The sequence below is a fragment of the Dendrobates tinctorius genome, unplaced genomic scaffold, assembly GCF_039654945.1.
Source record: "Dendrobates tinctorius isolate UK_male_01 unplaced genomic scaffold, ASM3965494v1 ptg000270l, whole genome shotgun sequence".
Classification (NCBI taxonomy): Eukaryota; Metazoa; Chordata; class Amphibia; order Anura; family Dendrobatidae; genus Dendrobates; species Dendrobates tinctorius.
Window position 1 is genome coordinate 251,350 of NW_027361937.1, and position 12,459 is coordinate 263,808.

Below are 12,459 nucleotides of genomic sequence, written 5' to 3' on the forward strand. Positions count from 1 at the left end.
AAAGGGAGAGCTCGACTCAGGGACATGACGTCCCGGTCACATCCAGACGTAAGCGGACCCACAGGTTGCGGTCATCTGCGTCATCCCATAGCACACGGTCATCCCCCTCTAGGGAGAGACACCATAGTTCCAGGTCACCTAGACTGTCCCCTACCAGAGACAGACAACGCAGATCTCCACAGCGATCCCCGACCACAGAAAACCTCCGCCCCAGTTCACCCACCAGGGGACGCCTCAGCGATACACAAGATTCGAAAGGCATCTGTGACTCCGCCTCAGACAACGAAACGGAGGGATCCCAATTCCCCCTAGCAATACTGCGCTAGTTGAAGACGTAATCTCTTCCATCCATCAGGTGCTGGATATTTCTGATCCGCCCCTGGAGGCTCCAGAGCACAAGATTTCGTTTGAAGGTGTTCTAAAACCGCCTAAGGTCTTCTCTAATCACCCAGAATTTAAGACGATCCTTAACAAGCAGTTCTCACAGCCAGAGAAGAAATTCTCAAATCGCGAATATTTAGAGGCAAGGTACCCCTTCCCGCAGAAGGACACCAAGGAATGGACAGATCCACCCGAAGTGGACCCCCCCCAGTCTCTAGACTAGCAGCACAGGCTCTCCTCTCACTGCCAGACAGCTCAACCCTCAGGGACGCAGCAGACCGGCAGGTAGAACGCATGGCGCGTTCAATTTTTGAGGCTGCAGGGGCCTCCCTGGCTCCCACGTTTGCTTCAATTTGGGCTGCCAAAGCCATTGTGGCTTGGGCCAAAGAATTACAAGATGGCCTCCAAGCACCAACCCCTGAGCTGTCGGACCAAGCGGTTCAAATAGCAGTTGTAGCAGATTACATGCTTCATGCAGCTCTGGATTCAGCAAGGGGTGTAGCTGGGATAGCATCAAACGCCATTACGATTCGGCGTATCCTCTGGCTGCGAGAATGGAAAGCGGACGCGGCCTCAAAGAAGTCCCTCACGCACCTCCCGTACCTCAGTGGGCGGCTTTTTGGTGAAAAGTTGGACACAGTGATATCCAACGCCACCGGGGGTAAGAGTACCTCTCTCCCTCAACTAAAACCTAAACGCACTTACAAAAAGAGTAACCAAACACGATTCCGATCCTTTCGGAATTCTTCGGGCTGGTCCATCTCGCGCCCAGCACAAAATCATGATCGTTCTCCATGCAGGGACAACTCACGGTCGACGCAAAGGCCGGACAAGACCTGGCAGCCAAAAGCAGGCCAGTCAAAGCCCAAAGGAGGAAAACCTCAGACTTTCTCCTCCTCATGACTCACGAACTCCGGAAGACACCCCACCCGTAGGCGGACGACTTTTGCTCTTTCAGCAAGTCTGGCTGCCTATTACAGAAGACAGGTGGGTCAGGGAAATAGTGTCTTCCGGATACAAGATCGAGTTCACTTCCAACCCACCGAACCGGTTCTTCCTCTCTCTTTCCCCAAAACCGCCAGCCAAGGCTCGTGCCTTTTACCAAGCGGTTTCCTCCCTTCTTCAAACAGGAGTCATAGTACCGGTTCCCGCGGCCGAGCGCTTCCGAGGGTTCTACTCCAATCTATTCGTAGTCCCCAAGAAAGGAGGCAGCATATGGCCCATATTGGACCTAAAACAACTCAACAAATATGTAGGGGTTCGTCATTTTCGCATGGAGTCCCTTCGGTCCATCATTGCGTCCATGGAGCAGGGAGAATATCTCGCCTCCATAGACATACAAGACGCATCCCTGCATATACCGATTGCTCCCGCCCATCAGAGATTTCTCAGGTTCGCAATCAACCAGGACCACTACCAGTTTGAGGCTCTCCCGTTCGGACTCGCCACGGCTCCCAGAACGTTTACCAAGATCATGGCAGCCACCACGGACGTTCTACACTCCAGAGGCATAGTAGTTGTTCCATACCTGGACGATCTCATCAAGGCTTCCACCTTCAAGGACTGCAAGCTCAGCATCTCAATCACAATCGACACTCTGAGTCGCCTGGACTGGTTAGTCAACCTACAAAAGTCATCGACTACTCCGAGTCAGTCTCTGTCCTTCCTGGGGATGCTATTCGACACCTCCAGGGGTCTGGTGCTCCTTCCCAAGGACAAGGCACTGGCTCTCCGTCTAGGAATCCGCATCCTCCTTCGCAGCCCCCCCCCGATCTCTCCGGTTTGCCATGAGAGTCCTCGGCAGGATGGCGGCAGCAATGGAAGCGGTCCCATTTGCCCAGTTTCACCTCAGGCCTCTTCAACTAGCCATTCTCAAGTCCTGGGACAGGAATCCTTTTTCCCTCGACAGGGAGTTTCAGCTAACATCGTTAACCCAGAGGTCCCTGCTCTGGTGGCTCAAACCAACCTCACTCGCGAAGGGGAAATCCTTTCTCACAGGTCAATGGAAGGTCCTGACCAGTGACCACGACGCGAGTCTGACGGGTTGGGGTGCGGTGCACTTACATCACAGGGCAAGTGGTCACCAGTGGAGGCGAACATGCCCATCAACATCCTGGAAATTCATGCCATCCTCCTGGCGTTGAGAGCCTTTCCTCACTTACTGGCAGCCTCTCATATCAGAGTACAATCGGACAATGTCGCGGCTGTGGAATATGTGAACCACCAAGGTGGGACACACAGTACCCAGGCGATGAGAGAAGTGACACACATCCTCCACTGGGCGGAAGACACAGGGTCGGTACTCTCTGCGGTCCACATTCCGGATGTGGACAACTGGGAAGCCGACTTCCTCAGCAGACAAGGAGTGGACTCGGGAGAGTGGTCTCTCCGTCCCGAAATTTTTCGCCAGATCTGCCATCGCTGGGGGACCCCGGACATGGACCTAATGGCATCCCATTTCAGTGCCAAGGTCTCCAACTTCATGGCAAGAACACACGATTCGCGGTCGCTCGGAGCGGATGCCCTGGTTCAGGACTGGACCCAGTTCCAGCTTCTGTACATTTTTCCACCTCTCCCCCTGATATCTAGAATGGTGAGGAAGATCAAACAAGAAGGAGTTCCAACCATCCTAATCGCTCCAGACTGGCCCAGACGTACATGGTACGCCGACATCATACAACTTACAGCAGACGCCCCCTGGCGTCTCCCCAACCGTCCCGATCTTCTGTCAAAAGGCCCATTCTTCCACTAGAATTCAGGGGCTCTCAATTTGGCAGCGTGGCCCTTGAGACCTGGGTTCTAACCCAGGCAGGGCTCTCACGGGACGTCACTAGAACCATGATCAGGGCACGGAAGCCAGCCTCTGCCAAGATTTATTACCATACCTGGAGAGCATTCTTTACCTGGTGCGAATCTCGTGACCAGATCCCACTCCCTTTTTCACTCCCCAAAGTGCTTGGTTTTCTCCAATCAGGTCAGGAGGCCAGACTGTCCCTGGGCTCCCTTAAGAGCCAGGTGTCAGCGCTATCAGTTCTTTTTCAAAGACGCATTGCTAACAAGCCACAAGTAAGGACTTTTCTTCAGGGGGTTTCCCGATTGGTTCCCCCCTACAGACGGCCACTAGAAACGTGGGACCTCAACCTGGTCCTGACTGCATTGCAGGGACCTCCATTCGAACCCCTTAGGGAAGTCCCACTTCGCCTTCTATCCCAGAAGGTGGTCTTTCTGGTGGCAATCACCTCGCTACGCAGGGTGTCTGAACTGTCGGCACTCTCTTGCAGACGGCCCTTCCTGGCTTTTCACCAGGACAAGGTAGTTCTCCGTAAGGTCCCATCCTTCCTTTCGAAGGTTGTGTCCAACTTCCACCTCAATGAGGAAATTTCACTGTCATCCCTTTGCCCGCTTCCGGTTCATAGTGGAGAAGGCTCTGCATACGCTTGACCTCGTCAGAGCATTGCGTATATACGTGTCTAGGACTGCGCCCTTCCAGAAGTCTGATTCCCTTTTCCTTCTTCCGGAAGGCGTCCGCCAGGGTCTGCCGGCTTCCAAGGCTACCCTCGCCAGGTGGATCAAATCCACTATACAAGAGGCTTACCGCCTTAAAAATTCTCCTCTTCCGGCTGGTATTACGGCACACTCTACACGGGCGGTAGGGGCCTCCTGGGCCATTCGGCACCAGGCTTCGGCTCAACAAGTGTGTAAGGCGGCCACTTGGACTAGCCTACACACGTTTACCAAACACTACAGAGTTCATGCCCAGTCCTCAGCGGACGCGAGCCTGGGTAGACGGGTTCTGCAGGCGGCAGTGGCCCAAGTTTAGGATCCTGTCTGCACAATATTCATCCATTGCTTCCCACCCAGGGACTGCTTTGGGACGTCCCATGGTTCTGTGTCCCCCCAATGAGGCGACAGAGTAAAGGAGATTTTTGTGTACTCACCGTAAAATCTCTTTCTCTTAGCCTCTAATTGGGGGACACAGCTCCCACCCTGTTGCCCTTACGGGCAGTTGTTACGGTTGAGTTCTCATATTGTTCTTTCAGCTCGTGCATAGTGGCCTTCTTACAGGCATGGTTATGTTTTCTGTTATATTGCTCCTAATGCTTTTGCACAAAACTGGAGAAGGCTAAAGCCGTCCAGGGGTGTATACTGCAGAGGAGGAGCCATAGTTAATCTGTTTCAGATTATGCATGAGTGAACAGCAGCATAACACCCATGGTTCTGTGTCCCCCAATTAGAGGCTAAGAGAAAGAGATTTTACGGTGAGTACACAAAAGTCTCCTTTTGATCCAACCTTTGGATCAAAATTGGACATGTCTCCGTGATTGTTTGCAGACGGATCAGTCCTCAAAAAATCAGACATGTGAATGGCCTCATATCAGACAATCACTGGTACGAGTGTGCTTTCCGTGTAAATGGCCATTTATGATCACATCCAGTGACCAATTGGAATACTCCACATTGTTTCTGTATAAATCTCTCCTTCAACTCCTCAACTGACACGTAAGGCTCATTCAGAAGTCTAATTTTCACATACAAGTGCTATCTGTGTTTTGGACCCATTCCAGTACGTTATGTCTAGTGAAACATGGTTGCATCTAATTGAGTATTTCTATTCCGCAAAATTGGTAGCAGCAAATAGAAGCTTAACACGAGCTGCAGCAACAGCCTTCAGTGGTCTCATGTACAGAGACGTCAGTGGGGTACAAAGGTATCTGCTGTTTACCCACTATTGAAAAGACACAAATGCTCGGTACAACATAATACATTTTTCCAAAATTAAGAAAAAATTCAATCAAGGCCTCATTTACACTTCTCATTCCAATGTTTTTTTTATGTGTGTTCTATTTGTGTTTTTCACAGAACATTTACTCATTATTATGCATGTAGCTGTTCTTATGACCATGTTAAAAAATAAATAAATAAATCATGGAGACATGTCTGCTTTTGACCCTGGTCACCCATCAAAAATGACCCATATATGTTTACGACTAGTCCTTGAAAAATCATGGACATCACATGAATGGCCTCAGTGTAAACTGTGCGCTAACCGTTTTTATCGATATAGTGAATATGACAAGGTTGGTATTTTATTTTTTTATTCGTATAGGAAAATCACTGATGGTAAAAACTGACACTAATGAAACTCTTATCTAAAACACTGATGAGAACTGGACAATTTTTTTTTTTGCTTACCAGAAAAATCACTGACATCTGGTTGAGTCCTGACATTTGTAAACTCCAAGAGCCCGATATCAATGATAGCTGAAGTGCAAGTGAAGCAGATGTGTGCTACTACCTAAAATTAATGTCTTGTGTTCCTAACTTTAGTGTCTGCACTGTGACGCTTCTTATCCAGAATAAACTTCCATGTGAATTTTCCAGATGAGACCTAAAAAGCCACTACCCCTCACATCTGTGTTTCACGGTCCATAGATTCACGGACGGCCATGAGTTTCCCAACCTAAACTCAACAGCCTCCTGAGACAATTGAGAACCCGATTGTGTTAATCTGACTTTTTCCAAAGCTTTACTAGTACTTATTTTGTTTAGGTATTTTGAATGCTTGGGGTATGTGCCCACTATATTGGGGAAAGTAAGTACCGTATATACTCGAGTATTAGCTGAGACCCCCTTATTTTGCCACAAAAAAACTGGGAAAACTTATTGACTCGGGTATAAGCCGAGGATGGTGCTGCACAAGGGTTAATGGTGGCCCAAGAAGATGCTCCATTGATAAATACCCCCCATAAAATGCTGCACAAGGGTTAATGTTGGCCCAAGAAGATGCTCCATCGATAAATACCCCCATAAAATGCTGCACAAGGGTTAATGGTGGCCCAAGAAGATGCTCCATAGATAAATACCCCCCATAAAATGCTGCACAAGGGTTAATGGTGGCCCAAGAAGATGCTCCATAGATAAATACCCTCCATAAAATGCTGCACAAGGGTTAATGGTGGCCCAAGAAGATGCTTCATAGATAAATACCCCCCATAAAATGCTGCACAAGGGTTAATGGTGGCCCAAGAAGATGCTTCATAGATAAATACCCCCCATATATTGCTGCTGCCGCTGCAATTAAAAAAAAAAAATTACATATTCACCTCTCATCGCCGCTGGCTCAGGCCCCAGGCACTGGCGATATTTACCGGTCCCTGTTCCACCGCCGCTCCGTCTCCCGGGTCCTCTGCAGCGACTGTTCAGGCAGAGGGCGCTCACTGACTACGTCATCGCGCACTCTGACCTGAATGTCACAGTCAGAGGACGCGGAGGACAGAGCAACGCGGCGGTGTAACGGGGACAGGTGAACATTGTTCTGCTCCCGGTCCTCCCCCGTCATACTCACCCCCTCCTGGCGTATGGTCTCTGCAGCCCCCCTGCTCCTTCCATGGTCTCGGCGCTGCAGCTCTTCCAAGTTTCAGCCGTCACGCAGGACCGCTCATTAAAGTCATGAATATGCACATGACTACTGGGGGCGTCGCCTAAGCTTCAGAGAGCTAGGAGCTGAAGGAAAACTCCTAGAAGGGTAATTAAGGGACAAGGTGACCAAGGAACATAGGGACGTAAACCAGATCAGGCCGGGGTCAAAGCACGAGATAGCATGACAGTACCAAAGGATTAAGGAGGTTTTACACATAGCGATATCGCTAGCAATATCGCTAAAGCATCACCGATTTGGTGACGCAGCAGCAATATCGCTATGTGTGATACTTATCTCCAACCGGCTCCCCTGCTGTCTGTCGCTGATCGCGCGAGATCGGCTGGCTCCATTTCTCGTCGGGTGCTTCCTGCTGGCGCGCTGGCGCGCTGACGAGCGACGCATGGACGCGGACGGGAGGACGTCAGGATCGCCGCGTCTGAAAGGTAAGTAACGACCGCTGTATCACTGCTGCATCGCTGTGAGATCTGCCTGTGTGGCAGCTCACTAGCGACCATTTAGCGATGCACGAGCGATCCTGACCTGGTCGTATCGTTGTCGGGATCGCTGGTGTATCGCTAAATGTAAAGGGGCCTTTAGACAGAACGGATAGTCAGGACGTAGCAAGAGATCAGTAAACCAGAACGGACAATAGACAGTACAATAGGGACAAACTGTAACAAAGTAGCAATAGCCAAGCCAGGAGGTCAGAACCGGAGAAGACAATAGTACCAAAACGTGAGACCGAGAACAGAGTGAGCGGACAGACCAGGTCATACACGGGAGGCAATCAAGCAATGCAGTATACAAGCACACCAGGGGGTCAGACACACAGCCAGAACAACAGTATAGCTGAATCCTAGTCTGGAGTGGGTATAAATACCCCTCCCAGATTCAAAGGGAGGCCAGCAAAAGTTAACCCTGAGAGAGCAGGACATTAATCATGTCCTATACCATGACAGGTATAAGCCGAGAAGGGGACTTTCAGCCCAAAAAAATGGGCTGAAAATCTCGGCTTATACTCGAGTATATACAGTATTTGATACACTACCGATTTTATTGAAAGAAACCAACAAAAGAAAGGGAATAGTGCCTCACCGTGTGTTATGTAATAGGTAGCCTCTGATACTGCAGTTAGGATCCAGATTCCGTTTGACCATCAGATAAATTAGAAATGAAAACTGGATCAGCAAACTGAATTTTAATAAAAAATGTCTTCTTTATTTCATTCTTTTAAAAAAAAAGTATTCCAGACAAACTGTAAAATTATGTAGCATTCTTGCGTGTTTCTGGCCGTAGCCCTTAGTCGTAGAATATGCCTGGACTACTTTTTTAAAAGAATGAAATAAAGAAGAATTTTTTTTATTGAAACATAGTTTGTTGATCCAATTTTCTTTTCTAAACTACCGATTTTAGTTTTCTCACCTCGAAAGAATGAAGAGGTCTGTAATTTTTATCGTAGGTACACTTCAACTGTGAAAGACAGTATTTAAAAAAACAGAAAATCGCATTGTGTGATTTTTACATAATTTATTTGCATTTAATTGCATGAAATAAGTATTTGATACAATAGAAAACTTAATATTTGACACAGAAACCTTTGTTTGCAATTACAGAGGTTAGATGTTTCCTGTACTTCTTGACCAAGTTTGCACACACTGCAACAGGGATTTTGGTTTTGGTCTTTTAGCTTTCGGGGCTGTCACTGGGCAACATTGAGTTTAATTTCCCTCCAAAGATTTTCTATTGGGGTCATGTGTGGAAACTGGCTAGGCCACTCCAAGACCTTGAAATGCTTCTTACGGAGCCATTCCTTAGTTGCCCTGGCTGTGTGTTTCAGGTCAATGTCATGCTGGAAGACCCAGCCAGGACCCATCTTCAATACTCTTGCTAAGGGAAGGAGGTTGTTGGCCAAAATCTCACCATACATGACCCCATCTATCCTCCCTTCAGTACGGTGCAGTCGTCCTGTCACTGTTGCAGAAAAGCACTCCCAAAGTATGATATTTCTCTTACCATGCTTCACGGTTGGGACAGTGTTCTTGGGGCGAGTGGAGTTGATACTAAAAAGTTATAGTTTGGTCTCATCTGACCACATGACCTTCTCCCATGCCTCATCTGGATCATCCAGATAGTCATTGGCGACCTTTACACGGGCCTGGACATGTGCAGTGCTGGCTTGACCAGGGGGACCTTACGTGCCTGCAGGATCTTAATCCATGACGGTGTAGTGTGTTACTAACGGTAATGTTTGAGACTGTGGTCCCAGCTCTCTTCAGGTCATTGACCAGCTCCTCCCATGTATTTCTATGCTGATGATTCCTGACCTTTCTCAGAATTATCCTTACCCCACGAGGCAAGGTCTTGCATGGAGCCCCAGACTGAGGAAGGTTGACAGTCATCTTGTGTTTCTTCCATTTTCCAATAATTACACCAACAGTAGTTGCCTTCTCATCAATCTACTTGCCTATTATCCTGTAGCCCATCCCAGCCTTGTGAAGTCTACAATTTTGTCCCTGGTGTTTCTTCTAAAGGTAACGAGTTCAAACAGGTGTGATTAATACAGGTAATGATTGCAGAGTAGGAGGGCTTTTTAAAGAAAAACTAACAGGTCTATGAGATCCAGAACTCTTGCTGGTTGGCAGGTGATCAAATACTTGTTTAATGCAATTTAATTATTTAAAAATCATATAATGTGATTTTTGAGTTTTTATTTTTAGATTATGTCTCTTACAGTTCATGTGTACATAAGGTAAAGATTAAAGGTCTCTCCATTCTTTGTAGGTGGGAAAACTTGCAAAATTGCCTGTGTATCAAATACTTATTTCCCCACTGTACAAAAAACTAAGATAAAAAAAATCAAAAATACAAAATAAAAAGACATAATGACGTGATTTGATATAGGTCTATATAACTCAAACTATGCATAGTCTTTCTAAAAAGTGGCAGCAATAATATGGAACAAAATCTCACAGAATAAACATACACATAGATGTCTCAAGGCAGCAGATAAAGAAAGGCCAAACAATGAGACTACAAATACAGATAAGCTTAAATGACAAGAGATGAAATGTAGTATATTCTATGAAGGATCGTATCAACCTGGGGGAAGTGGAGTATAGACTCCAATGCGCGTTTCGTTTCAGCTTCTTCGGGGGGGGGGGGGGGGGGGGGGTGACAAATTAATTTATAATTAATTTTATTGATTTTGGTGCTTATCGGATTTACATATAATAATATTATTTCTATAGTTCCAACATATTCCGCAGCACTTTACATTATAGAGGGGACTTCTACAGACAATAGACATTACAGCATAACAATAAACACATAGATCATAACAGATACCAAGAGGAATGAGGACCCTGCTCGCAAGCTTACAGTCTATGAGGAAAAGGGGAGAAACGAAAGGTGGGTAGTAACAATTGCTTTTATTGTTTGGACCTTCCCTAGTATAAGAATCTGGTGTTCCTGTTGCTGCATGAACCAGTTAACTGTCTAAATATGTAACAGTACAGACACAGAGGGCTATTAAATGCAAAAAGCATGTGGGCACATGATGCGAGGAACCTGGTTATGGTAAAAAAAAAATTGAAATGAGCCACACAGTGATATTTAGGTTAATGCACTGAGGCATATTGGGAGTATCCCCTTTAGTTTTTGCTCATTTTCTTTTTGGGTATTTATAAGTTTCTTCCTCAACTAAACTGTCTTAAGACCAAATTCATATGAACATATTTCTGTCATCGTGCTGTACAGTATGGTAAACAGACTGATATTAGGGTGCAGCCAGATGGCTTTTTAAATTGGACCAAGTTTGGAACGTAATGCTCTGACTGGCAGGAAGCTCTCCTGACTCGAGTGTGACAGCTGCATAGAAATACATGAAGCTGTCATGCTTTGATCAGGAGAACCTCTGGCCAGTTCGTGCACTGTGTCCCAATCTCGATCCTATTTAAACGGCCCCCTGACTGCTACCTTAGCCTAAGTACTTGAACACGTGCTATTTTCCACATGAACCTCAGGTCCATGTGTAGGCAGCTTCTGTACTGATTAGTGGATGAGCACAAGCGACCTGAGACACAATTGATGTCACAGGATCAAGAAGTGCACAGAAATGCATTAACTATAAAAAAATATTCTTCATTAACAATCATACAAATACACAATAGAAAAATAAAAATAAGGTGCCAAGAGGAGACACAGTAACAAAGCCTTTATAAGCAATATATAAGGTAACTGACAGCTACTGGCTAAATTACTAATCCTGGTAAATACACTACGGACAATATACACTCACTGGCCACTTTATTAGGTACACCATGCTAGTAAGGGGTTGGACCCCCTTTTGCCTTCAGAACTGCCTCAATTCTTCGTGGCAGAGATTCAACAAGGTGCTGGAAGCATTCCTCAGAGATTTTGGACCATATTGACATGTTGGCATCACACAGTTGGCGCAGATTTGTCGGCTGCACATCCCTGATGCGAATCTCCCGTTCCACCACATCCCAAAGATGCTCTATTGGATTGAGATCTGGTGACTGAGGAGGCCATTTGAGTACAGTAAACTCATTGTCATGTTCAAGAAACCAATCTGAGATGATTCGAGCTTTATGACATGGCGCATTATCCTGCTGAAAGTAGCCATCAGATGTTGGGTCCATTGTGGTCATAAAGGGATGGACATGGTCAGCAACAATACTCAGGTAGGCTGTGGCGTTGCAACGATGCTCAATTGGTACCAAGGGGCCCAAAGAGTGCCCAGAAAAAATTTCCCACACCATGACACCACCACCACCAGCCTGAACCGTTGATACAAGGCAGGATGGATCCATGCTTTCATGTTGTTTACGCCAAATTCTGACCCTACCATCCGAATGTCGCAGCAGAAATCGAGACTCATCAGACCAGGCAACGTTTTTCCAATCTTCTACTGTCCAATTTCGATGAGCTTGTGCAAATTGTAGCCTCAGTTTCCTGTTCTTAGCTGAGAGGAGTGGTACCCAGTGTGGTCTTCTGCTGCTGTAGCCCATCTGCCTCAAAGTTCGACGCACTGTGCGTTCAGAGATGCTCTTCTGCCTACCTTGGTTGTAACGGGTGGCAATTTGAGTCACTGTTGCCTTTCTATCAGCTCAAACCAGTCTGCCCATTCTCCTCTGTCCTCTGGCATCAACATGGCATTTCCGGCCACAGAACTGCCGCTCACTGGATTTTTTTTCTTTTTCGGACCATTCTCTGTAAACCCTAGAGATGGTTGTGCGTGAAAATCCCAGTAGATCAGCAGTTTCTGAAATTCTCAGACCAGCCCTTCTGGCACCAACAATCATGCCACGTTCAAAGGCACTCAAATCACCTTTCTTCCCCATACTGATGCTCGGTTTGAACTGCAGGAGATTGTCTTGACCATGTCTACATGCCTAAATGCACTGAGTTGCCGCCATGTGATTGGCTGATTAGAAATTAAGTCTTAACACACAGTTGGACAGGTGTACCTAATAAAGTGGCCAGTGAGTGTATAATAGGTTGTGCAGAGTTCCAAGTAAAAGGTAATACTTCACCCCGATGCGCGTTTCTCTTTGCTTATTCTGGGGCGTGTTGGGGAGTACCGTTTCAAGCCAGATCAGCGAATCAGAAGTTCAAAAATGCTAGCAAAGTTAAAG

The 12,459-nt window shown here is 46.8% G+C and overlaps 1 protein-coding gene across 1 annotated transcript in view; it reads left to right on the top strand.

The window, feature by feature from the left end:
- The first annotated feature begins 9,423 nt into the window (after nucleotides 1-9,423).
- SLC35H1 (solute carrier family 35 member H1) overlaps nucleotides 9,424-12,459 on the top strand; it is a 31,479-nt gene continuing 28,443 nt past the window's right edge. Inside the window, exon 1 of the mRNA XM_073559319.1 lies at nucleotides 9,424-9,444. The gene's annotated coding sequence lies outside the window, so the exon portion shown is untranslated. The remainder of the gene's footprint in view (nucleotides 9,445-12,459) is intronic.